The 27,352-nt window shown below is 45.6% G+C and overlaps 1 long non-coding RNA gene across 1 annotated transcript; it reads right to left on the bottom strand.

Moving 5' to 3' along the window:
• Positions 1-4,469: 4,469 nt before the first annotated feature.
• LOC143781057 (uncharacterized) lies at positions 4,470-26,080 on the bottom strand. The gene is made up of 3 exons (XR_013216521.1): positions 26,045-26,080; positions 12,683-12,803; positions 4,470-4,960 (listed from the first exon to the last, which is right to left on the bottom strand). It is a non-coding gene; the product is annotated as an uncharacterized LOC143781057 (long non-coding RNA).
• Between the last annotated feature and the right edge of the window lie 1,272 nt (positions 26,081-27,352).

Below are 27,352 nucleotides of genomic sequence, written 5' to 3' on the forward strand. Positions count from 1 at the left end.
TACCCACCAGGTCATCTCAGTACCGCTCCGTAACCACCAGGTCATAACAGGCGACGCTAGGGTCCCGGAAGAACTCCAGGCCTACTCGTCATACGGGTGCGTGCTATCCATATCATCTAGGGGACAGAGAAAGAACATCAGAACAGATACGAGTTGTGAGAAAAGAACATCAGAAACAGACACAACAGTTGTGAGGACTATCCCGTGGTGCTCAGCAGGGAGGTACTACAACACACAGGCGCTAGAAGGTAGGCACTGATTTCCACCTGCAAAGGGAACTCTGGATGTGCCTTCGGACCGGCCAGTTTCAGCCAGCCCTGTTAGCAGTGCTCTGGATTGCGGATCCTGAAGCCTTCAGTAAAGAGGTAAAGAGACTGCAACCCTGTTTCCTCGTTATTCATCGCGACTTGCACCACGCATCACCATCGCATCTTTCATTGGACGCCCCTTAGCAGGGTTACGGACTGTGTCTAGCCACCGTGACAACCCCAGAACTGAGACAGAGAGGCCCGGTACCGAGTACCCCGCGGCCCTACGTCTGGGGGCGCTCCAACTTGACGTCGTGAACAGGATCTACTTAAGCCTGAAGAATCAGGTCATGTGTGCCTTGGAACTGTGACTGAATTGTGTTTGAATTGTGATTTGTTGCAAAGACTGTGGGCTGCCACTTCCCGCCAAAACTGCCGCCATTACAGCGCTAAGAGAAGCGCAGGAGAAGAAGAAGGGCGTGGAGTAGGCGTACACAAGCTGAAGAGCGCGAAAGACAATGGCCGCCCAGTCTAAATATTTCTGTACTTTGAGGAGGTGTCCGTCAGCAGCCGAGATCCGCCTCCTAATCCTCAATGGAGGGCGGAGACAAAGAAAAAGAAACCGCCCACGAAGGAGAGAGCGGGAAAAAGGCCAGGAAGTGACCCACATGGAGGACGTGATGGCTGACCGCTCAGACCCAGAGTGTGGGGTTGAAGTGGAGAACTCCCCCAGCTACCTGGAGGAGCATAGCGGCCCAGTCTCCACAGCTGATGCGGGTCTCCTGCAGCTCGAGATGGAGGACTTAATCGAACAACTCCTCCAAACTGCGGGTGGAGACCAAGGCCACGCCCCAGGAGAAGCCAGAGGAGGATTCCCCGACATCGGTTCCTGTACCGCTGCTTGAGTTGCTGCCGATGTCTCCACCGACGTCACCACCAGCGGAGCCAGCCGCGAGGGAGGACGCCGCACCTGCCGGTAAGCCCGCCGACCCTGCCCCGCTAGCGGAGGACCTGCTGATAGGCCCAGTTGCAGCGCCACCTCCCCCTGGGACCTATCGACTCCGGCGCCTCCTTCCCTGGGACCAGGCCACGGGCATGGAGCACCTCCTAAAAGTCCCGATCTCGCCAATCACCTTGCCGGGTGTGGTCTATGCAGAGCGCACGGTGTGCCGCTGGGTGAACCCAGGGTCCAACTTCATGGGGTTCTCCACGGTGAAGACGCAGGAAGGGGAGATGGTGGAGGCCCTCAGCTGGGAAGAGTACCAGGTCCAGCTAAACCAACAGTGGGAGAAGAAGGAGAAAGAGTACCAGGCCAGGTGGGAGGCCCATCATCCGCGGGACCTAGCGGTGAAGGACCGGGCCCGCAAAGTCTGCACCACTCACCAGGCCCCGCGTCAGCAGGGCATTATCATCGCCTTTAAACTCCACGGGGGCTGGGGCTTTATTAAGGAGCCGGGCCTGTACGCCGAAGTGTTCGTGAATCGGAGGGATGTAGAGTCCCACCTAAGAGAGGGCCACCTGGATCGGGAGTTCTACCCGGGGGATGAAGTCACTTACACCCAGCACTTTGGGGAAAAGGGGTGGTTCGCCCTGAACGTCCACAAGAGGCGAGACTCCGTGACGCCCCCGACTAAGGTGCCGGTGAAGCTGTCCCCTGTGGCGAAGGCGCCCTCTTGTGACCGGTCTACCATTACCACAAAGACCACGGTGGTTACCCCAACCTGCACCGTTGTCAAGACCACCACCTGCACTGTTGCTACCACTGTGGTAGCCGGGAGCTTGGCCACAGTGATGACCAATACCCAGGTCATCTCAGGATCTAAGACTGTGGGTACCCAGACCCTTGTCTGGAGTGAAGGGGCTTCTGGTACAACACTTGGTAGCCGCAGGTACCCGGGCGGATGGCCCTGCCCACTGCTGCCTGCAGAGCTACGGCCGCCAGAACCAGAGTTGATCCTAATGCTCTGAAACTGTACATAGTTAACTGTTTGTTTTCCTGCTTTTTGCTGCTAATACCCGACCAGGGTTATTCTTAAAGGGATCCCTTTGTTTACCCGGGATCCCTATTGCTTTTTATTTTTGCTCTTGTTTTTATTTTTGCTTTTGTTCATCAATGTTTACAAAGACTGCCGAATCATGGACGGTGAATGGTTTACAAACTGTATTGTAAGAGTTTGCACCTTCTTAAAGGTGCCCTTTACTGGTTTTACAAAGGAGAGAGCTTTTTGAAGAGACTGTTCCTGAGTACAGCATGGAAGCTCTTGCCTTAACCGGACTTGCAGATAGAGAGAGTCTGCATTACCTCAAAGAGACTTGGTTCCCTCTTAAAGGGAACATTCACTAGTTGCACTTAAAGTATAATGTTGCCTCAAAGAAAGTAAATGGTAATAATGGTTTACATAGAAGTAATATGTAGTTAGCTAGATAGTTATAGAGAATGTTTAATAAAGTTAGTAGAGATTGAGGAAAGTAAACCCGTAGGGGTTAGTTAGTGAGTCCTCCTGAGAGCTATAGAGAGATGGTTAATTGATCCTGTACTAAGAAAAGAGGCGGTAGGCCTGGGCAGATAGACAGGAGGTCCTGCATACAAGAAATCAAAGAGGAAAAAGAAAAATGTTGCACTTAGAAGAGAGAAATAAAGAAAAAGTTAATTTATATTTTAGAGTTTTATAGTAAGCCTTTAGTGGGTTCAGCCTTAAAGGAAAAGTTAAATTATTGTTCAGAATTTGCACTTAGTAGAATACCCGGCTGGGTAATAGAAGTTATTTATAGTATGTTATTTAAAATATTTAACTGTTTTGTTTGTAACGTTTAAGAGTCCTCACCTCCCATAAAGGGAAGCACTGTTATATTTACTTGTTCATTGCATTTCAAAATTTTGTATGTCTTTAGCTGACATGTATTGTTGTTTTCTTCCCAGTCCGGGAGTACTGGATTTAACCGGGGGGGGGGGGGAGTGCAGCGCCCCAGAGTCCTGGTCGTTGCAGTACTGATGCTCCGCCACTAAGGGGAGTGATGGTACGTCTGATGGCACTTAAGGAGTTCACCTGACCAGGTATCACAGTCACACATTACACTTCACACTCTGGCCACCAGAGGGAGCAAAGGGTTCTATGTATTAGGCCACTCCTCACAATCTGGTAAAACTGGGGGATGGATAGGAAGTTACTCAGAAGCTGAAAGGGTTGGATCCAGGCAACATCCTGTGGCATAGGGTGTTGCAGGGGGAAGATTCAGGGGGGTCTCTGTCAGGGGTGGGATCCTGACAGTGGCCTAGCGAAAAGAACAGAACGTTACGGAGCCGTGCCTGCACCCGTTGCGGTGGCATCCTAAGAAAGGAAATGAAGCAAGGTTTATTGTGGAGAAGTGAGAAACGAGATTGCAGCAAAAAGGAGATAAAGCCAGCAGGAGTCGTGCCTGAAGATCATGGCAACATCCTACTGAGGCGCGTAGCCGGTGGCCGGAACGTCGCGGAAGTATTGGGCTCCAAGCATTACTTCAAACAGCGGCAGGACAGTTAATTATAGGTTGGCTGTCTCACCTAAATCACCTAAGCAGACATAGGGGGCAATTGTGGGAGAGGGGCGATGCTAGGGTCCCGGAAGAACTCCAGGCCTACCCGTCATACGGGTGCATCCTATCCATATCATCTGGGGGATGGAGAAAGAACATCAGAACAGATACGAGTTGTGAGAAAAGAACATCAGAAACAGACACAACAGTTGTGAGGACTATCCCGTGGTGCTCAGCAGGGAGGTACTACAACACACAGGCGCTAGAAGGTAGGCACTGATTTCCACCTGCAAAGGGAACTCTGGTTGTGCCTTCGGACCGGCCGGTCTCAGCCAGCCCTGTTAGCAGTGCTCTGGATTGCGGATCCTGAAGCCTTTAGTAAAGAGGTAAAGAGACTGCAACCCTGTGTCCTCATTATTCATCGCGACTTGCACCACGCATCACCATCGCATCTTTCATTAAACGCCCCTTAGCAGGGTCACGGACCGGGTCTAGCCACCGTGACAACCCCAGAACTAAGACAGAGAGGCTCGGTACCGAGTACCCCGCAGCCCTGCGTCTGGGGGCGCTCCAGAGACACAGGGCAGAATGAAAGACATGGGGGCAGGATTGGATCATGGGGCAGGATGGATACGATGGAGACAGATGGGTCAGGATGGGGAGATCATATGGGGCAGAATGGAAACTCATGAGGGCAGGATGGGAGAACATATGACTGATGCCAGGAATGAGACACATGGGGCCAGGATAAGGAATATTATTACCATAGGGGCTAATTAAGGTATATTATTACTGCAGTGATGTATTTATTTTATTTTTTGAGGATACTGTTTTAAATGGGGGGCGATCCTGTTACTGTGTAGAGTGACACTGTGAGGGTGATCTCTTAAAGTGAGATCAATATGATTGCTTGTACCTGACCAAATATAAGCTGAGTGCTAGCTTAGAGGCTCAGAATGCATCAGATTCACAGAGACGATACACACAGCCTCTCTCAGTGATGGCTCACTCACAACTGCTTTATTCTGAACAAAGGATAATACTAAATACAGGAAATGGGGGAGGTCGCACAACTTCTGAATAGTTAGTGTCACTCTGGTTCATTCCAAGCTTCATTTCCAAATACGGTGTATTCCAGTGCCTTCACTCCTGCATTCCAAAGATTCCTTCCAGGACCGTTTCAAGGATCTCCAAGACAGCTTCAAAGACACAATCGCCATCTTGTTATACCATATCTGAACTGACTTATATAAGGTTTAATAATTGATTTCATTAGACATTTTCTCCTTCACAGTCCCCCCTAAATCAATTATTAACCTGATGTCACAATATAATATGACCCAATAGGTGGTCGGTCATTGAATTCACAACACACAGAAAAAGGGATGGAAAATGGGGAAAGGAAGGCCTTACTGATAGGGAAATGGGGAATGGTCTCCACCTGAATTTAACCTGAACCTGTCCCTGCACTGCTCTAATGCCCTAAGTGGGTCCTTCCCCCCACCGCCGCCAGGAACCTCGTCCCTCACTGATACCTATCTGTGACCTAACTAGTGCACTGGCCGGCAAGGGACGCTAGCCTCACCACTGCAGATAATACACACAGGGGACAGTGACAAACACAAAAAGACAAGGAGAAAACACAGTACATGGATCATGACATGTGAGCTGTCCATTAGACGACATTGTTAAGCTTTTACCCCCCTTGATACAGTCTTTATTCATGTAGAAGTCAGATTTATTTATTCCCAACTAATAAATCGAATTGGTCTTTAGGGGTTTTATAGTAGAATCATGGCCATCATCATCTTCTTGGAAAGCCAGTGTAGGGGTTAGGCTGTCCACGCTCTTGTTGACCATCTGTTTAACACAAGGAAATATACAACAAAAAACCACAGACATGAAAATAAGGATTACCATAATAATTGTACCAATCTGTGTCAACGATTTCTGCCATCCTGCCATCAACCCAAACCAAGTATCCTAAAGATCACCAATTCCTGAATTTTTTTTAAGTTCCTCAGATAGGGATTCAAGCTTTTTTGGGGGGGCAATTCCCCTTTTCATACGTTGGGGCTGTTTCTGATTAGTCAAAAGCGAACCTTCAGGGATAAGATGAAAAGGCATGATGGCCTTGGCCAAAGTACACTGTCCCGTCCAATTACCCTCTAATTTAGACTTTATCTTCATATCCCCACATATCCAGAATATGTCCACTACTGAGGAGTAATTATGGCAAAAACCCTTTCTAGAATTCCCCAAGAAACGGCCCTCTCCTTGTATTTGCATACAGGTGTAATTCCCATGATAGATAGTAATACTTCGACCAAGAGACAGAGTTTTATTCAACACAGGATATTTATCCCTCCATCTCCCACATTGTGTATAATTAGTGGAGGTGTTGGTAAAGAAGGCAAGGACACACTCCTCCTCCAATTCAGGGATTAATAGGGGAACAGATCCCAAATGGGGCCTGGCTGCTGCACACACACACAACAATTGGTTCTATTTTGTTCTTGTGCAGTGTACCTCATAAGTGGGGTTCTGGATTGCAGTCAAGCCCCTAAAAACACAAACATGTTGAAGAAGTGGAATCCATGGTATTCCAGATTTGTCACTTTCACCCTGCACATTTGCCCATTCCTGAGACTCCAACATACAGTATCTTTGAGTAGGAAACTGCCTGTTGGGGTCTTTCCCTCCTAACCATAATGTGCACCAAAGTATACTCTCCTACATCATTGGGTGATGGATCCTCAATACTGAGTATCAAAGGATGACATTTTGTCTTACATTGGTCACTAGAGTTGGACTTGAGTAGCGTCATCCGCGTAAGCAAGAACTTCCCTTTACTACTCTTGTTTGAAGGCAGGGGTCGGTTTATATCCCCACTCTTTATCACTTGTATCCCATCCTACAGATGCCCAAGAACCACAGTTTTTATTTCTTCTTTCCCAATTACCACAAATAAATAATACCAACTATTCTGTCTTTCCCGGGAGTCGTGACTCTCCTGGCTCCCCACACCCACTTCCCTGTATTATGTCACAGGTATCAAACCCATATGTAGCCACCACTGTACTCGAGGAATTGTACCAGAAAGTAATAATTCCCTTTTCTTTAGTTACAGCTACCTGTTGTCCATTCCCTATACATAACAACTTTAGGTAGATGATAGCAAGGATATGTATTACTCGGGTGGTTGGTCCACTTTTTTGCAATGTGAGGCGTGGATCCATGTTGATCTCCCTTCGAGTTTCACTGAGGTAGGCGTTGTCAGGAGAACTTGGTACGGACCCTCGTATCTGGTCTCAAGAGGTGATTTTCTAGTGAACCTTGTAACCAGGACGAAGTCCCCGGGTTGCAAACTGTGGGTAGACTCGTCTTGGTCAGGATCTATTCGCCATAATCCATCTTGACCTTTCAGTGCCTTCTTGCTGATCCATTGGTCTATTTCCTCAGGCAACATTTGGTCCTGATATATCTTTAGTTTGGTCACGGGAGGTAGCTGTGGTTCTTCATTTTTCCGCATAGCTTTGTTTTTACTTCTTGTAACCACATACACCCCTACTTCCTCTTTCCCTGGTTCCCACAGGGCTGCCTGTTTTGCCATCTGATCTGCAAAGTAGTTTCCTTTTGCTTCTGCAGAGCCCAACTTGCCATGAGCCTTGGTCTTAACGACTGCTACTGTCTTCGGGAGCGTCAGAGCCTCCATTAGCTGGCGAATTGCTTCGGCATTCTTCACAGGGGTCCCAACTGAGGAACCCTCTAGTGGCCCACGGTCGTCCAAAATCATGGGCAATTCCAAAAACATATCTGGAGTCTATGTAGATGTTAACCACCTTCCCCTCTGCAATTCTGCAGGCTTCAGTTGCAGCTTTGAGTTCGGCTTCCTGTGCTGACATTGAAGGTGGCAAGGATCCGGCTGAAATAAGTTCTTCTTGGGTCACTACAGCCCATCTGGTGTGAAATAGTCCAATATCATCAGCATATCTGGATCCATCTGTATACACCACAAGGTCGGCTCCTGGTAGCGGTGTTTCCGATACCCTAGGTAAATGATGAGTCTCTGATAGCATGTGCTCCAGACAGTCATGATTGAAGGGACCTAGTTCATCTGGTAAAAGGTCATTTGGAGGGTTGGTGGTTTCTGGCCATGGGTGGTCGAGGTCCACTGAATCCCCCCTGGAAAGAGGAAGTAGGGTGGATGGATTCAGCTGATGCACGTCTGCACTTTCATTAGGATCTGGAATGGATGAGAATACAGATTTATTCACCACATTAAGTCTTTTTCTGCAAGGCCTGGACATAGGCTGTAGTACTTATAGGAAGTACAGACCAGTCTTTGGGGCACTACCAAGCAGGACTTCAGAAGGAGATAAGCCTGTCTTTCTATTTGGATTGCATCTGACTGAAGAGAGTGCAAGAGACAAACACTCTACCCAATTCTTTAATTCTTTCATGTGTCTGTCATGGCCTTCTGAATTTTTAAGTTTAAGTGTCATTTTAGCATTAATTAGCACATTTTACTGGATGGGCTTCCGGCCAACCAGAGAAGAGATCTACACATACTAGGACATATTCACACACTCCTACCTTGGGTAGCTGTATGTAGTCAGTCTGCAGTCTCTGAAACGGGTAGAGAGGCCTGAGTGTCGCTTTCTTAGGGATTTTTTTTTTTTACAGTTTTACCTAGGTTGTGCTTTGCACAGATGAGGCATGACTGTATGAGTTTCGCCGCTACATAACTGAAACCAGGAGCGATCCAGAAGGCATTTACCATGGTACACATGTGACATTTTGAGGTGTGAGTGGGGCCATATATTGCTTGCGCCATAATTAGGAACAGGGACCTTGGTATATACAATGTATCCTTATTCTCCCATACTCCATTCGAGTTCAGCTCAGCTCCCATTCTATCCCAGTGTTCCTTCTCTGTTTGGGCAGCTGGAGGGATTTCAGGACATCTAGGCTCGGTGTGGCTGGAATATGCTGACTCCCCGCCACCGTCCACTGCTCCCTAGGCCACCTTGCTGCTACTTTAGCAGCCTCGTCCGCCCTTCTGTTGCCCTCTACCTCCACGGAGTCACCATTTTTGTGTGCTTTTACCTTGATTATGCCAACCTGGACTGGTAACATCAATGCCTCCATTAATTGTTCTACCAGCTCTGCGTTGTTAATGGGCTTACCGGCTGATGTAAGAAACGCTCTGCATCTCCAGATAGGGCCATAATCATGGGATATTTCCCATCCATAACTCAAATCTGTGTAAATATTAGCGACTTTACCTGCAGCGGCTCTACACGTCTCAGTGAGTGCCTTCAACTCTGCCTCCTGCACCGACATGTGAGGAGCGAGTGGTTCAGCTCAGATTACCTCATGTGAGGATACTACTGCATATCCAATGTAGAATCACCCATCCTGGTGGTATCTGGAGCCATCTACAAGAAAAAAACTCAAAATCTGCATTAGGATCAGGTTTATCATGGACATGTGCAAAACCCACTGTTTCCTGACTCATCTATGCAGTCATGTTTGTGCGTCACGTCAGAGTACTCTTCCTGGACCGCCACCATGTGTGGGGACAGCGGTTCCGCATTTATGGTTTCATGGATCAATAGCATATTCGGCGTAGAACTGGTCATCCACACAATACCGCTATCCATCCACAAAGAGCTCATAGACTGGGTAATCTAGTGGGACATCGGCACCATGACTGAAACCCCCCTGTGGGACATTATCTGTACACAGTCATGGTCCTGTTATAGTTCAACTAGCAGGTCAGCCAGGTTCCACTACCACCCACTTCCCTCCGCTTCCCCCCAGAGGCAGGAGGATGGCTGAAATCAGTAGTGCGCCATGAATGCTGATATTATCAGACACAGTGAAACCTGAGATCTCAGCAGCACTGAGAGAAGGGGGAGAGAGGGAGGGCGCTATCCCAGCAGCACAGCTTCATAACCGCGAACTTTCCCCTAAAGGTACCGTCACACTAGGCGATATCGCCAGCGATCCGTGACGTTGCAGCGACCTGGATAGCGATATCGCTGTATTTGACACGCAGCAGCGATCTGGATCCCGCTGTGAAATTGCTGGTCGCTGCTAGAAGGTCTGCACTTTATTTGGTCGCTAGGTCGCCGTGTATCGCCGTGTTTGACAGCAAAAGCAAGGATACCAGCGATATTTTACACTGGTAACCAGGGTAAACATCGGGTTACTAAGCGCAGGGCCGTGCTTAGTAACCCGATGTTTACCCTGGTTACCAGCGTAAAAGTTAAAAAAACAAACAGTACATACTCACCAGCGCGTCCCCCAGCCTCTGCTTCCTGACACTGACTGAGCGCCGGCCCTAAACTGAAAGTGAAAGCACAGCGGTGACGTCACCGCTGTGCTGTTAGGGCCGGAGCTCAGTCAGTGTCAGGAAGCAGAGGCTGGGGGACGCGCTGGTGAGTATGTACTGTTTGTTTTTTTAACTTTTACGCTGGTAACCAGGGTAAACATCGGGTAACTAAGCGCGGCCCTGCGCTTAGCAACCCGATGCTTACCCTGGTTACCCGGGGACCTCGGCATCGTTGGTCGCTGGAGAGCGGTCTGTGTGACAGCTCTCCAGCGATCAAACAGCGACGCTGCAGCGATCGGCATCGCTGTCGCTATCGCTGCAGCGTCGCTTAATGTGACGGTACCTTAAGAGACTGAAGAGGGGAGAAGGAGGGGGCTATCCCCCTGCACAACGTCTGTGTGCATACTTTACACACATAGGAACAATATATATCAATCACTGAGGACTCTCAGTTCTAAATATTTTTCTACTTTACACATTAAATTTCTTTGCCCTTGCTTGGTCTACGTAAGAGGGGTTCTATACCAGGTTTTTATGTTATCAGAGCTGGGAATATGACTTTAATACTCTGAGTGGGACATTATTAGTGGCTCTACAATCACAGACTTTAAACCTTTAACTTTGCCAGAGCCGAATATAATATTTTCTCCTGATTCAGTAGAATCCTGTTGGATATCATGAAGGATGACTTTCTGGGAGGCTAATCTGTTCCTCTAAATCTCACCAGCAACAGTAGAAAGCATTACTATTTTTTTCATTAAGCTTTGTAACCAATGACATGGGAAATATTCCAGGGTCTTTCATTCTACTCATTATGGCCAGCATTTCACTAGGATCCCAGGGATGCCATTCACTCTCCTGGGGCTCCACCATAACTGGTCCCCTAGGCTGAGATGTAAGGTCTCGTGGCTATAACCCAGATAAGCACTGCAAAAGAGCAGCAGGGGGTTGAGGTGGGCTGCCCGCCATGGCTGAGTAATCGTCCTAGTGAGTCTCAGATGGCAGCAAAAGACAGACATGTTAGTAACTGCTGCATCCATTTGGATTTTATCAGGAAAAGAACTAGAGGGCACGGCAGATCCTGAAGGGGGCGCTAGTACCATCCAGTGCAGGTCTAATACTCATTGAGGGCATGGCCAAAACTTATGGGGGCGTAGCATTTGGGGCCCTGGACAAGAGGCACACTATGCACATGAATGGTGTGGGGGGGGGGCATAACAAAGGATACAATCCTAGCTTAGAAATAGGTTGAATAGTTCCTATGTGCCAACAGGGGGCACCACATACAGGACAGGTCTCCACCCAAACTAAATTCTAGTTCCTACATACACAATGTAAGGGGTGGAGACAAACTGGGAGCAGCATGGCGTTCAGCACCATCTTGTTTCATACTTTCTCATACTAAAACTTATCACCATGTTTTCCTTCCTGCACATCACCTCTAATTACGCAGGTTTTTTCCATAATATCTCAGCCTATTCTAACAAGCCAGCATTTAAAGATCCTCTTTTTTACTTCAATACATTTCCAGAAAACCCTCATTAAGTCAGTCACCCAACTTTCCTTAGACAGACAGATTTTCTGTTGTTCAGCACCATGCTAAACTTACATGCAGCAATTCCTCATCTTCCAACTTCCTTTCTTTCCTTTAATAACTCCCTGCCATTCTAACTACTGTAATCTGCCTTTCTCGGGGAATACACATATTTTCATCAAATCATCTCATATTCTATATATATATACACTTCTTCCCCCCTCTGGCAAACACTATCATACAGCAGTCTTATCTGCCATCATCACATTCCCTCCTCTTTTACGGAACTGCAAAAACTTCTCAATTTTCTGCTGGCTTTAGACAAACAAAAAGACGGAGTTGTTATCCAGTCACCAGAAGTCCCAGGCCAAATCTATGAGCCACACAGAGGATGAGTCGTGTTTGTTGTACGCTGTGTCTCCCCTCGGACCATGCCGAGTTACTTGGTACCACACAGAATTTGCGCACACCCCAGCACCAACACAAATCTCGCCGTTCCACATGCGGTCAGAGACAGGACGGCTAATTCTGGAAGAGGGACAACACTCTCAGACACACATAACCAGACGGACGGACAAACACAAAAACTGACCATCCTCTGTAACTGGGATTTCTATCTCAGACCTTGTGCACAATGCTAGGGTTCAAAGAGGTTTCTACTGTTTTTTGCACTACATGGCTCGACCACCCGTGATTCTATCACGCCATGCTCCGCACCCGAGACTCTAGGAACAACTTTGCGCTCAACGTATCATAGACAACCTCCTATCCCCCTGCCTGCTACACACAGGCAGCAGACTCAATATCCCAGAACAGTGCTGGCACATTCAAGACAAAACATGCAACAGGTTAGAAGCAATCAATCACGGTTTGTGTTCCTCACAGCCAGTAGCCGTGTTTTTTTTTTAAGGCCACCAGGTGTACGTATCCCACACCCACCATGTTAGAGCGACACAGACACTCGGCAAACACGAGTACAAAACACACAGAATGGTTCGAGAAACACAAGCAAGTACTACAGATTCATCAAGGAATCAGCAGACTTACCGTGTTTTTGTGGAGGTGATCAGTCTCCTAGTCGAACCACTCTGGACGCTCTTCCTCGATCCATTCCGGGTGTCAATGTGAGGGTGATCCCTTAAAGTGAGATCAATATGATTGCTTGTACCTGACCAAATATAAGCTGAGTGCTAGCTTAGAGGCTCAGAATGCATCACATTCACAGAGACGATACACACAGCCTCTCTCAGTGATGGCTCACTCACAACTGCTTTATTCTGAACAAAGGATAATACTAAATACAGGAAATGGGGGAGGTCGCACAACTTCTGAATAGTTAGTGTCACTCTGATTGGTTCATTCCAAGCTTCATTTCCAAATACGGTGTATTCCAGTGCCTTCACTCCTGCATTCCAAAGATTCCTTCCAGGACCGTTTCAAGGATCTCCAAGACAGCTTCAAAGACACAATCGCCATCTTGTTACACCATATCTGAACTGACTTATATAAGGTTTAATAATTGATTTCATTAGACATTTTCTCCTTCACAACACTATGTTGCCTTTTTTTCTTCATGTGGTGTAGTGTAGAAGTTGGGAAAAATTAAGTAATGTGTTCTGCAAGCGGAGCTCGAGATAACTGTGTTATTTCCTGTAGAGATGAGCCCTGGCTGAATGAAGTGACTGCGGTCTGTGCTGAATGAAAGATGAAAAGCAAAGATGAAGGACTTCACCTAGAGACGTCACTGGTGAGTCAGTGTGTTACCTATACACTGACACTATACACTGTATACTATATGCAGAGCTCCTGTGTATAATGTCACCAGTGATCAACGTATTACCTGTGCACAGACACTGCATACAAAGTACAGATCTTCTGTGTATAATGGCATTGATGGTGATAGTATTGTGGGGTTTTTTTTATTACTGATCAGTATTGTAGTATTCAGTCACTATGTGGTGGTAATATGTGGTCTGGACATGGTGTTGCGGTATTTGTCCCTTGTATGTGCTATTTGGTCACTTTGTGGTGTAATATGTGGTCTGGTCATGGTGTTGTGGTATTTTTTCCCTGTATTTGATATTATTCGATCACTGTGGTGGTAATATGGTGTCTGATCATGGTGTAGCAGTATTTGTTCTTTGTATGTGATATTATTTGATCAGTGTGGTGGTAATATGTGGTCTGGTCATGGTGTTGCGGTATTTGTCCCTTGTATGTGCTATTTGGTCACTTTGTGGTGGTAATATGTGGTCAGGTCATGGTGTGGTGGTATTTATTCCTTGTATGTGATATTATTGGTCATTTTAAAAATTGAAAAATAAATAAAAATCTACCTAAATTGTATTGCACATTTTAACAAATATTTAATAGGTTACAGTAGAGTAGGGCCCGTCCAAAAGTGTCTACCGTGTTATGGTGGTGGCTTAAAAAATGTTTTGGCCAAATCAAAAGCTGCCAGCTATATGTGTGATCTGGTGATGGGGACTGTTAATGTGTGATAGGTGAGAAGTCGAGTTTTTCCAAGAGAGAGCGGTGGGACTGAGGACAGTTTAAGGGGTTTAGGCGGGGCTGGGGTGGAGTCTGGGTGGAGTCTGAAGGGGGCCACAAAAATGTTGCCAGTATGGGGCCCTGAAATTTCTAGTGGCAGCCCTGGCAGTGAATGGCATACTCCTATGTACGGCAACAGCCATTTCATGCTGAGCATTCGCTTCTTCCTGGTCCAAAGTATTAACTAGGTAGGACATTGGTTTATTCACTCATCAGGGCAAACCACATCCATCCATTTAAAAACAATAGTACAGACAAACAAAACTATATGGCTTGCAAACTCATCTAACTGGGGACATATGTAGTACAGTCTTAAATATATTATGGAAAAAACACACTATTGTCATAGAAACACACTCAAATAATTGCATTCATTCATTTTTAGAGTGACAAGTTCATCAGTATATGTAATCCAATATACCTCCTTTTTCAGAAGTGTGTCTATCCACTCTAGACTCCAGGCATGTATGTTCCTTGATTCTTTTGTACAGTGGGTGATTAGTTTTGGCCACATAATAAAATCCACAAGGACAAAGCACAGCAGAAACTACAAAATCACTTTTGCATATGATGAAGTCCCTAACCTTATGATTAATTAAACCAAGTTTTAGTATGCTCTCCCCTTCTAATCCTAGAACTGCAAGAACAATTGCCACATTCAGGGTATGTGCACACGTTGCAGATTTGCCTGCGGATTTTTCTGCACTAAATCTGCAGCTCTTGGCAGAAAACGCAAGTGTGTTTTAGATGCGTTTTTGCACGGTTTTGATGCGTTTTTTGCACGGTTTTTGATGCATTTTTCTATGCGTTTTTGAAAGCTAAATAAAGATGTATTATTGAACAAAAAAAAAGATTTGTGATGTCATGTCTTGTCCAACCTCCTCTTTTACATTTGTCCAACCCACACTCCATTACGCACATAGATAGACAGATAAATAGATAGAAGGAATGAGATAGATAGATGTAGATAGATATATCTATGAACTCAAAAAAAGGAAAAGCAGCACAAAATAATTGAAAAAAGTGGACTTTAATGCCTGAACGGCGTGGCAACGTTTCGGATGTGTTATCCTTTGTCAAGCAATGAATACAAGGGTGAGACCACATTTTATATCGAACACATACATATCTCATTAGAAAATCATTAAATATAATATCAATAGTATTAAACAGTGTTATTGTGCATCATCAGTGTAACAGTGCAATTGTGCAAGTTACTCAGCCCATCAAACCACAGCTATTGACGGGTATTATAAATACCATACTGCGTGAAAGTGATTAAAAATAGCTTAATAGAAAATACTTGGCACTCAGAAGAGTTTTTTTGCAAACTTGAGAAATAGATTTTTATTCGGTGCATCCAGTTCAATATTTAAACGTTTTCGGTCTTATACAATCAGACCTTCATCAGAAATAGTTGTGAAACTGAAAAGCATATATACAAAAAAGAAGAGAACATATTCAGACAACATTCATGATGCACAGCGTATATACAAATACATATATAAGAAAACAGCTCATGACATTTTACCATAACATATTGTTATACAAACACGTGATAATAATAATACAGCAACCGTGGCGGTCTAAACGAATCCAGCCTGGAGTGATGTGAGACGTACGTCCTATGCTGAAGGTTCTAGAGCTGGAGAGCGTGATAAGGATAAAATATGTACAGTGAGGTGATATATACAGTCTATTACCATGTGACAATGGGGCATACGGCTGACGGATACATAGCTCCATAAGGATACAGGCTACGGAGTGGCCCCAGAATAACAGGAATGTGCGGGTATAGTGCACAGTGAGCTGCCTAGAATAAAAAGAAAACAGGCACATGAACACATAAGATACTCGGCGTGATGCTCGGTGATGGACCAAAGGGTCCCAGGAGTATTGTTATCATGCCAGTGAAGTCCAAGGAGTGACCACTGAATGCCCAGGTCGCAGATAACCGTACCGAGAGGATACAGAAATGTAAAAAGGATAACATTGCTAGGGGCTAAAATACAGGTACCTGGAGACCACAATCACAAAATAAGCGGATATAACCATACACTGGTTAGGAGTCAGCAGGGGAGCAGGAGCGCAGGGCGTCTACAAAGACAGCAGGGATGTGTATGAGACACTGCAATGCCAAAGCTACACTGTCCAGTCTAGAAAACGTCATGACACAATGCAATACCTTATAGCAGGCGGTGATGGGTGACCAATACGCTGAAAAGGGCAACAGACTGGCCGGGACAGAAGCGCTGTGGAGGCAACATAGCAGGGGGAATAAGTTACCACACAGAAGAGATGTGGAGAAGAGCATAGTGCCAAGAGAGCCGCTGCTGTACCTGTAACCGCCAGTGTAGAGGACGCCGTACCGCGAGGAAAATGCGCTCCAGGGCTGCAGGGGGAGAATGGCACTTCCGGGTTTAAGTGCTGGATGCAGCGAGTCAGCTGACCCAGCGCGTCATAGGGTCATGTGACCGGAGAGGCTGCGCATGCGCAAAGAGCAGAGCGGGGGACCGACAGGAGCTGATGCTGGAAGAGCCGGCGCCTGCGCAGTAAATGACAGGGGCAAGGGGCTGCTAGTCTAGGAATATGTTAGGGGTGCTGAGGAGCAGCGCAGCGCACCTAGTAGCGGCGGGGGCGACCCCCAAAAGAAAAATACTAAGAGAAGGTCACTCTGACATGATGGAGAATCAATTAAGAATTCTACACAGTGAATGGCAAAAAGAGTGCATACTATACCCAGTGAAGTGCACGGTGCAGAAAGTGCATTTTAACGATTCTGTGAAGAGAAATGGATAAACAATGATGAAACAATGATGAAGCAGTACAGTTAAAAACAATACTATACAACAATCAGGCTACACCAACATGCTAATGTCACCTCTGGTACTATGTACACATATACATACTGTTACAAAAAAGCTGAGACGTCGTAGTCCCTATTTAACCCCCTTGGTTCTAGAGTCTGTAAAGTATGAATCCAGTATGCTTCTCTCCTGAGAAGCATGCTGGTACGATTTTGGCCTCTCCTAGGTATGTCTACCTGTTCCAGAACCTGGAACCGAAGTTGAGAGATATTGTGGTTCCTTTCGGAAAAATGGTATGGAAGGGGAAGGTGCGTTTTATTACATCGAATCGTGGACTTGTGTTGGGCCACTCGTTCTCTCACCATCTGCGTGGTCTCCCCCACATATGCCAGACCGCACGGGCATTTGATAACATATACAACGTGTGTGGACTCGCAGGTAAAAAATCCTTTTATGGGAATGGCTTTGCCTGTCTGGGGGTGGGAGACAGATGAGCCCTTCTGGACGTTGCTACATTGCAGGCAGTTAAGGCACGGGAATGTGCCTTTTCTCTGGGTCTGTAAAAAGGTCTGTTTCGGGACAGTGGTGCACGAGCCAACGTCTGCATTAACCAATCTGTCCTTGAGATTCCTTGCCCGCTTAAAACAAGACATAAATGGTGATTTAAACTCTGGGATGTGGGGGTAACTTCTAGTTAGAATACCCCAGTGTCTCCTAATGGTGGACTGTATCAGGCCCGAGAATGGATGGAACGTGGAGACAAAGGGGATTCTCTTGCAGTTATCTTTGGGTTTGCTTATGGATATATTCCGTTTGGCCTCGGCCAGGATCCTCCGAGGATATCCCCTATCCGTAAATTTCTGTTCCATCTCAAGGAGTCTGGTTTGTTTAATACTGTCATCAGAGACAATTCTATCAACTCGATGGAATTGAGATTTGGGAATGGAATTTTTTATGGAGGGTGGATGCCAACTGGTAAAATGTAGAAGGCCATTGCGGTCCGTGGGTTTGGTATACAAATCGATGGATAAGTGGCCCCCCCTATCTTTATAAATCACGGTATCCAGGAAATTGATCCTGGACATATCATATTGCATAGAGAAACCAAGCTCGGGCCAAATGTTATTAATATGATGATCAAATGCCACCAATGACTCAAGGGGCCCATCCCAAATACAAAAAATGTCGTCGATATATCTACGCCAGGTTTTACAGTGGGCTGTGAACAGGGGATGATTAAATACGAAATCGTTCTCGAAGGCCGCCATATATGCTACAGCGTAAGGGGGCGCTACATTTGCGCCCATTGCTGTGCCTTGTAGCTGGGCATAGAAGACATCCTGAAACATGAAGTAGTTCTCTTTGAGAACCAACCCCAGGAGGTCGGCACAAAGATGACGAATTTTGGTGTCGATCCTATTTTCGATCAGTAATCTGTCAACAGCTGCTAGGCCTTTTTCATGAACGATGGACGTATACAAGCTATTGACATCCCACGTAATGAGGTAGGAGGAGGGAGATATGGGACCCAGAGACTTGATGACTAGGATGAACTCATTGGTGTCCAACAGGAAGGACCGAGTGGTTTTTACTAGTGGTGTAAGAATTTTTTCCAATACCATTGATGGTGGTGATAAGACTGAGTCTGTAAGAGAGACAATGGGCCGGCCAGGAGGTTTATTTAATCTCTTATGTATCTTGGGAAGTACATAAAATAAGGGGGTGATGGGGTCCTTTTTGATGAGGAAGTCTCTCATCTTACTGTCTATCGTGCCCTGTTGAAAATGGAACTCGACGATGGGTGCAATTTTCTGTACTAGTTGGCTCACTGGATTGTGTGGTAATATTTTATATACCCCAGTGTCCCCCAACTGTCTAAATACCTCGTCCAGGTAGTCAGTCCTGTCCATCACTACCGTGGCCCCACCTTTGTCTGCCGGTTTGATAATTAATGATTTATCGGACGAAAGTTGTTCAAGTGAAAGTCTTTCTGCAACTGAAAGATTCGTCTGGAACCGGAAGCTCCCTTGGTCCATCTGCCGGATGAGGTTGTGAATATCTCTCTCAACAAGGGAAACAAAAGTTTCCACTGGAGGATTGGACCGTGGTGGCATATAGAGGCTATGGTTCCGAAGCCCCAGGTTGTGGAGTTCCAGAATAGATTTGTCCTGTCTAACAGGACTCAACACTGGAGGTTGCGCTGAGAAATGGACTCGCAAGCGGAGGTTCCGATAGAACCGTTGCAGGTCCATGCTGAGTTCAAAAGAATTAAATTTGTACATTGGGCAGAAGGACAACCCCTTCTGGAGGACGGCCAATTGGTGTGCGTCCAAGCTTTTTGACGAGATGTTCACTACCAGGGGGAGGTCCTTACCTGTGAGCGTGTCGCCACCTGGTTTCTGGGTTCCCCGCTTGCATTGGCCCCCCCGCCTCGTCTTCCTCTTTGGCGGCCACGATTGTTCCCTAAAAAAGAAGCAGAGTTTGAAGCCCCGGGCCTGCTGTCGGTGGAACCAGAAGAGCTTATCGAGCTGTGCCGTCTGGTGAAATGCCGAGTATCCCGCCACTGATAGACACGGTTCTGTAGGTAGTCCTCGGTATCCCGTAGGAACTTTGATCTTTTCCTTTTTTCCACCTCCAATCTCTGTAGCCGTAGTTGTTCCTGATTCTTTGTCTTGAGCTCCTGGAACTCTTCCCGGGGCATGGTACTGGTTAGTTGAGTTTCGATAGCATTTATTTGAGTATTCACTGTGTCCAGGTTTTGTTGAAGATACGAGAGAGTTAAGGTCATGAGATCTGCTGAACATTTGTTCAGGATATGTTCAAACTTTTCACAGTACTCTTTATCCTCCCTGAAGAAGGTTGGTTGTAGAGGGACCCGTAGGCCTCGTGGAATCCTCTGGACCCGAAGGTACTCAGCTATTGTAACAATGTGTAGCTCTAGATTAACCGCTCTTCTGGACTCACGTTCCAAGTCACGGTTCTTGATTTCTTTAGTTGGGATTTGGAGAAAGTCGCTAGGTGCGGTTACTTTTGACAGGATTTCCGCCGCTTCTGCTGCGTTGAAGGAAAAGGTTTCAGACATAGTCCAAGGTGCTCATGTAAGGATACAACATGTAGAAATATAAGCCACGGCACTCAAGGTATCTTGGAGGTGCTCAAGTTAGGTATCCAACCCGTCAAATATAAGTAGAAAATACTTGGCACTCAGAAGAGTTTTTTTGCAAACTTGAGAAATAGATTTTTATTCGGTGCATCCAGTTCAATATTTAAACGTTTTCGGTCTTATACAATCAGACCTTCATCAGAAATAGTTGTGAAACTGAAAAGCATATATACAAAAAAGAAGAGAACATATTCAGACAACATTCATGATGCACAGCGTATATACAAATACATATATAAGAAAACAGCTCATGACATTTTACCATAACATATTGTTATACAAACACGTGATAATAATAATACAGCAACCGTGGCGGTCTAAACGAATCCAGCCTGGAGTGATGTGAGACGTACGTCCTATGCTGAAGGTTCTAGAGCTGGAGAGCGTGATAAGGATAAAATATGTACAGTGAGGTGATATATACAGTCTATTACCATGTGACAATGGGGCATACGGCTGACGGATACATAGCTCCATAAGGATACAGGCTACGGAGTGGCCCCAGAATAACAGGAATGTGCGGGTATAGTGCACAGTGAGCTGCCTAGAATAAAAATTCTGGGGCCACTCCGTAGCCTGTATCCTTATGGAGCTATGTATCCGTCAGCCGTATGCCCCATTGTCACATGGTAATAGACTGTATATATCACCTCACTGTACATATTTTATCCTTATCACGCTCTCCAGCTCTAGAACCTTCAGCATAGGACGTACGTCTCACATCACTCCAGGCTGGATTCGTTTAGACCGCCACGGTTGCTGTATTATTATTATCACGTGTTTGTATAACAATATGTTATGGTAAAATGTCATGAGCTGTTTTCTTATATATGTATTTGTATATACGCTGTGCATCATGAATGTTGTCTGAATATGTTCTCTTCTTTTTTGTATATATGCTTTTCAGTTTCACAACTATTTCTGATGAAGGTCTGATTGTATAAGACCGAAAACGTTTAAATATTGAACTGGATGCACCGAATAAAAATCTATTTCTCAAGTTTGCAAAAAAACTCTTCTGAGTGCCAAGTATTTTCTACTTATATTTGACGGGTTGGATACCTAACTTGAGCACCTCCAAGATACCTTGAGTGCCGTGGCTTATATTTCTACATGTTGTATCCTTACACGAGCACCTTGGACTATGTCTGAAACCTTTTCCTTCAACGCAGCAGAAGCGGCGGAAATCCTGTCAAAAGTAACCGCACCTAGCGACTTTCTCCAAATCCCAACTAAAGAAATCAAGAACCGTGACTTGGAACGTGAGTCCAGAAGAGCGGTTAATCTAGAGCTACACATTGTTACAATAGCTGAGTACCTTCGGGTCCAGAGGATTCCACGAGGCCTACGGGTCCCTCTACAACCAACCTTCTTCAGGGAGGATAAAGAGTACTGTGAAAAGTTTGAACATATCCTGAACAAATGTTCAGCAGATCTCATGACCTTAACTCTCTCGTATCTTCAACAAAACCTGGACACAGTGAATACTCAAATAAATGCTATCGAAACTCAACTAACCAGTACCATGCCCCGGGAAGAGTTCCAGGAGCTCAAGACAAAGAATCAGGAACAACTACGGCTACACAGATTGGAGGTGGAAAAAAGGAAAAGATCAAAGTTCCTACGGGATACCGAGGACTACCTACAGAACCGTGTCTATCAGTGGCGGGATACTCGGCATTTCACCAGACGGCACAGCTCGATAAGCTCTTCTGGTTCCACCGACAGCAGGCCCGGGGCTTCAAACTCTGCTTCTTTTTTAGGGAACAATCGTGGCCGCCAAAGAGGAAGACGATGCGGGGGGGCCAATGCAAGCGGGGAACCCAGAAACCAGGTGGCGACACGCTCACAGGTAAGGACCTCCCCCTGGTAGTGAACATCTCGTCAAAAAGCTTGGACGCACACCAATTGGCCGTCCTCCAGAAGGGGTTGTCCTTCTGCCCAATGTACAAATTTAATTCTTTTGAACTCAGCATGGACCTGCAACGGTTCTATCGGAACCTCCGCTTGCGAGTCCATTTCTCAGCGCAACCTCCAGTGTTGAGTCCTGTTAGACAGGACAAATCTATTCTGGAACTCCACAACCTGGGGCTTCGGAACCATAGCCTCTATATGCCACCACGGTCCAATCCTCCAGTGGAAACTTTTGTTTCCCTTGTTGAGAGAGATATTCACAACCTCATCCGGCAGATGGACCAAGGGAGCTTCCGGTTCCAGACGAATCTTTCAGTTGCAGAAAGACTTTAACTTGAACAACTTTCGTCCGATAAATCATTAATTATCAAACCGGCAGACAAAGGTGGGGCCACGGTAGTGATGGACAGGACTGACTACCTGGACGAGGTATTTAGACAGTTGGGGGACACTAGGGTATATAAAATATTACCACACAATCCAGTGAGCCAACTAGTACAGAAAATTGCACCCATCGTCGAGTTCCATTTTCAACAGGGCACGATAGACAGTAAGATGAGAGACTTCCTCATCAAAAAGGACCCCATCACCCCCTTATTTTATGTACTTCCCAAGATACATAAGAGATTAAATAAACCTCCTGGCCGGCCCATTGTCTCTCTTACAGACTCAGTCTTATCACCACCATCAATGGTATTGGAAAAAATTCTTACACCACTAGTAAAAACCACTCGGTCCTTCCTGTTGGACACCAATGAGTTCATCCTAGTCATCAAGTCTCTGGGTCCCATATCTCCCTCCTCCTACCTCATTACGTGGGATGTCAATAGCTTGTATACGTCCATCGTTCATGAAAAAGGCCTAGCAGCTGTTGACAGATTACTGATCGAAAATAGGATCGACACCAAAATTCGTCATCTTTGTGCCGACCTCCTGGGGTTGGTTCTCAAAGAGAACTACTTCATGTTTCAGGATGTCTTCTATGCCCAGCTACAAGGCACAGCAATGGGCGCAAATGTAGCGCCCCCTTACGCTGTAGCATATATGGCGGCCTTCGAGAACGATTTCGTATTTAATCATCCCCTGTTCACAGCCCACTGTAAAACCTGGCGTAGATATATCGACATTTTTTGTATTTGGGATGGGCCCCTTGAGTCATTGGTGGCATTTGATCATCATATTAATAACATTTGGCCCGAGCTTGGTTTCTCTATGCAATATGATATGTCCAGGATCAATTTCCTGGATACCGTGATTTATAAAGATAGGGGGGGCCACTTATCCATCGATTTGTATACCAAACCCACGGACCGCAATGGCCTTCTACATTTTACCAGTTGGCATCCACCCTCCATAAAAAATTCCATTCCCAAATCTCAATTCCATCGAGTTGATAGAATTGTCTCTGATGACAGTATTAAACAAACCAGACTCCTTGAGATGGAACAGAAATTTACGGATAGGGGATATCCTCGGAGGATCCTGGCCGAGGCCAAACGGAATATATCCATAAGCAAACCCAAAGATAACTGCAAGAGAATCCCCTTTGTCTCCACGTTCCATCCATTCTCGGGCCTGATACAGTCCACCATTAGGAGACACTGGGGTATTCTAACTAGAAGTTACCCCCACATCCCAGAGTTTAAATCACCATTTATGTCTTGTTTTAAGCGGGCAAGGAATCTCAAGGACAGATTGGTTAATGCAGACGTTGGCTCGTGCACCACTGTCCCGAAACAGACCTTTTTACAGACCCAGAGAAAAGGCACATTCCCGTGCCTTAACTGCCTGCAATGTAGCAACGTCCAGAAGGGCTCATCTGTCTCCCACCCCCAGACAGGCAAAGCCATTCCCATAAAAGGATTTTTTACCTGCGAGTCCACACACGTTGTATATGTTATCAAATGCCCGTGCGGTCTGGCATATGTGGGGGAGACCACGCAGATGGTGAGAGAACGAGTGGCCCAACACAAGTCCACGATTCGATGTAATAAAACGCACCTTCCCCTTCCATACCATTTTTCCGAAAGGAACCACAATATCTCTCAACTTCGGTTCCAGGTTCTGGAACAGGTAGACATACCTAGGAGAGGCCAAAATCGTACCAGCATGCTTCTCAGGAGAGAAGCATACTGGATTCATACTTTACAGACTCTAGAACCAAGGGGGTTAAATAGGGACTACGACGTCTCAGCTTTTTTGTAACAGTATGTATATGTGTACATAGTACCAGAGGTGACATTAGCATGTTGGTGTAGCCTGATTGTTGTATAGTATTGTTTTTAACTGTACTGCTTCATCATTGTTTCATCATTGTTTATCCATTTCTCTTCACAGAATCGTTAAAATGCACTTTCTGCACCGTGCACTTCACTGGGTATAGTATGCACTCTTTTTGCCATTCACTGTGTAGAATTCTTAATTGATTCTCCATCATGTCAGAGTGACCTTCTCTTAGTATTTTTCTTTTGGGGGTCGCCCCCGCCGCTACTAGGTGCGCTGCGCTGCTCCTCAGCACCCCTAACATATTCCTAGACTAGCAGCCCCTTGCCCCTGTCATTTACTGCGCAGGCGCCGGCTCTTCCAGCATCAGCTCCTGTCGGTCCCCCGCTCTGCTCTTTGCGAATGCGCAGCCTCTCCGGTCACATGACCCTATGACGCGCTGGGTCAGCTGACTCGCTGCATCCAGCACTTAAACCCGGAAGTGCCATTCTCCCCCTGCAGCCCTGGAGCGCATTTTCCTCGCGGTACGGCGTCCTCTACACTGGCGGTTACAGGTACAGCAGCGGCTCTCTTGGCACTATGCTCTTCTCCACATCTCTTCTGTGTGGTAACTTATTCCCCCTGCTATGTTGCCTCCACAGCGCTTCTGTCCCGGCCAGTCTGTTGCCCTTTTCAGCGTATTGGTCACCCATCACCGCCTGCTATAAGGTATTGCATTGTGTCATGACGTTTTCTAGACTGGACAGTGTAGCTTTGGCATTGCAGTGTCTCATACACATCCCTGCTGTCTTTGTAGACGCCCTGCGCTCCTGCTCCCCTGCTGACTCCTAACCAGTGTATGGTTATATCCGCTTATTTTGTGATTGTGGTCTCCAGGTACCTGTATTTTAGCCCCTAGCAATGTTATCCTTTTTACATTTCTGTATCCTCTCGGTACGGTTATCTGCGACCTGGGCATTCAGTGGTCACTCCTTGGACTTCACTGGCATGATAACAATACTCCTGGGACCCTTTGGTCCATCACCGAGCATCACGCCGAGTATCTTATGTGTTCATGTGCCTGTTTTCTTTTTATTCTAGGCAGCTCACTGTGCACTATACCCGCACATTCCTGTTATTCTGGGGCCACTCCGTAGCCTGTATCCTTATGGAGCTATGTATCCGTCAGCCGTATGCCCCATTGTCACATGGTAATAGACTGTATATATCACCTCACTGTACATATTTTATCCTTATCACGCTCTCCAGCTCTAGAACCTTCAGCATAGGACGTACGTCTCACATCACTCCAGGCTGGATTCGTTTAGACCGCCACGGTTGCTGTATTATTATTATCACGTGTTTGTATAACAATATGTTATGGTAAAATGTCATGAGCTGTTTTCTTATATATGTATTTGTATATACGCTGTGCATCATGAATGTTGTCTGAATATGTTCTCTTCTTTTTTGTATATATGCTTTTCAGTTTCACAACTATTTCTGATGAAGGTCTGATTGTATAAGACCGAAAACGTTTAAATATTGAACTGGATGCACCGAATAAAAATCTATTTCTCAAGTTTGCAAAAAAACTCTTCTGAGTGCCAAGTATTTTCTACTTATATTTGACGGGTTGGATACCTAACTTGAGCACCTCCAAGATACCTTGAGTGCCGTGGCTTATATTTCTAAAAATAGCTTAATAGCCAATTGTTATTAAAAACAAATCAGGTGTCCTTACTAACGATATTATAATCCAAGTACACTTACATACACAGCTCAGTAATGGCAGCCATGATCACGGCGTTCCCACGTGCCTACTGCACATGTCCGTGACATCACAGTCAGGGACCCACAATGCTCTGCCCTGCAGCTGCTCAGAGCCTTCCGAGGACCATGGCGCCATGTTAGCTAGGGGCGGCTTTGCCCACACGGAGGATAGGACCACATAACTATTGCAATAGCAATATAAAAAATACAATAGCGATCCTAGTAACCCCAAACTCTGCATTACTCAGGAATTATTGTACAGAATATGAAAAACATAAAAAATATATATATAAAAAAAAAATAAATTATGTACAAAATTAAACTACTCCATACACGGTCATATATATAAGAATAGTCTTCTCTACTCGGGAACATACTCGATGTGCCGCCATATTTAAAGGGACCCAGACATAAGTCTGTAATACGTCACCAAGGTCCAGGAAGCCCCCCTTATTAAAGTGGGGCATCCTGACCCTGAGTAGGGAAATGGAGACCTTTGGGGGTGGGTACCCCCCGTGTTTCTCCAAACCCCTACAATATGACGCACATGACCCAATCTTTGGCTACATTTTCAACATCCCTAGAGAGACATAAAAGACCTAATGACCAAAGCAGGGGAGTTTCCTATGTTTATAAATTCAAGCTTTTATTCTCTGTAATTATATATCCAAAAGAATCAAAATATCAAGAGAGATGCAGAGATCAAGGAAAAAGGAAAGCAAAATATCCACATTATAGAGTAATCAGTATGGGTCCATCATCCATTGTTCAAAGTCGTAGCCACAATATAGTATCTCGGTATGTAAGATAGGACACCTGAAAAAGGACAAATAACTCCATAAGTTTCTTTTAAAACATAAAAAATAAATATAAAATATGCACTTAGGAGAGAATATAACCACTATCACATTTACATAATTGAATTAAGTTTGAAATCCACATTAAGACCATAAGGTTAGAATTCAGTTTTTTTATCCATTCCAACTCTTTCTTTTTAAGTAACCGTATACGGTCACCTCCCCTTCTCTGAACCGGTACCATATCAATAATACGGAACCGCAGTTGTTTTTCAGGTTATGTGCACACGTTCGGATTTCTTGCAGAAATTTCCTGAAGAAAAACGGAAATTTTCTGCAAGAAATCCGCATTTTTTTTTTGCGTTTTTTTTGCGTTTTTTTCGCTTTTTTTAGCATTCTGCAAGCGTAATTAGCTTGCAGAATGCTAAAGTTTTCCAAGCGATCTGTAGCATCGCTTGGAAAACTGACTGACAGGTTGGTCACACTTGTCAAACATACTGTTTGACAAGTG

This window comes from Ranitomeya variabilis, chromosome 6, assembly GCF_051348905.1.
Source record: "Ranitomeya variabilis isolate aRanVar5 chromosome 6, aRanVar5.hap1, whole genome shotgun sequence".
NCBI classification, from domain to species: domain Eukaryota; kingdom Metazoa; phylum Chordata; class Amphibia; order Anura; family Dendrobatidae; genus Ranitomeya; species Ranitomeya variabilis.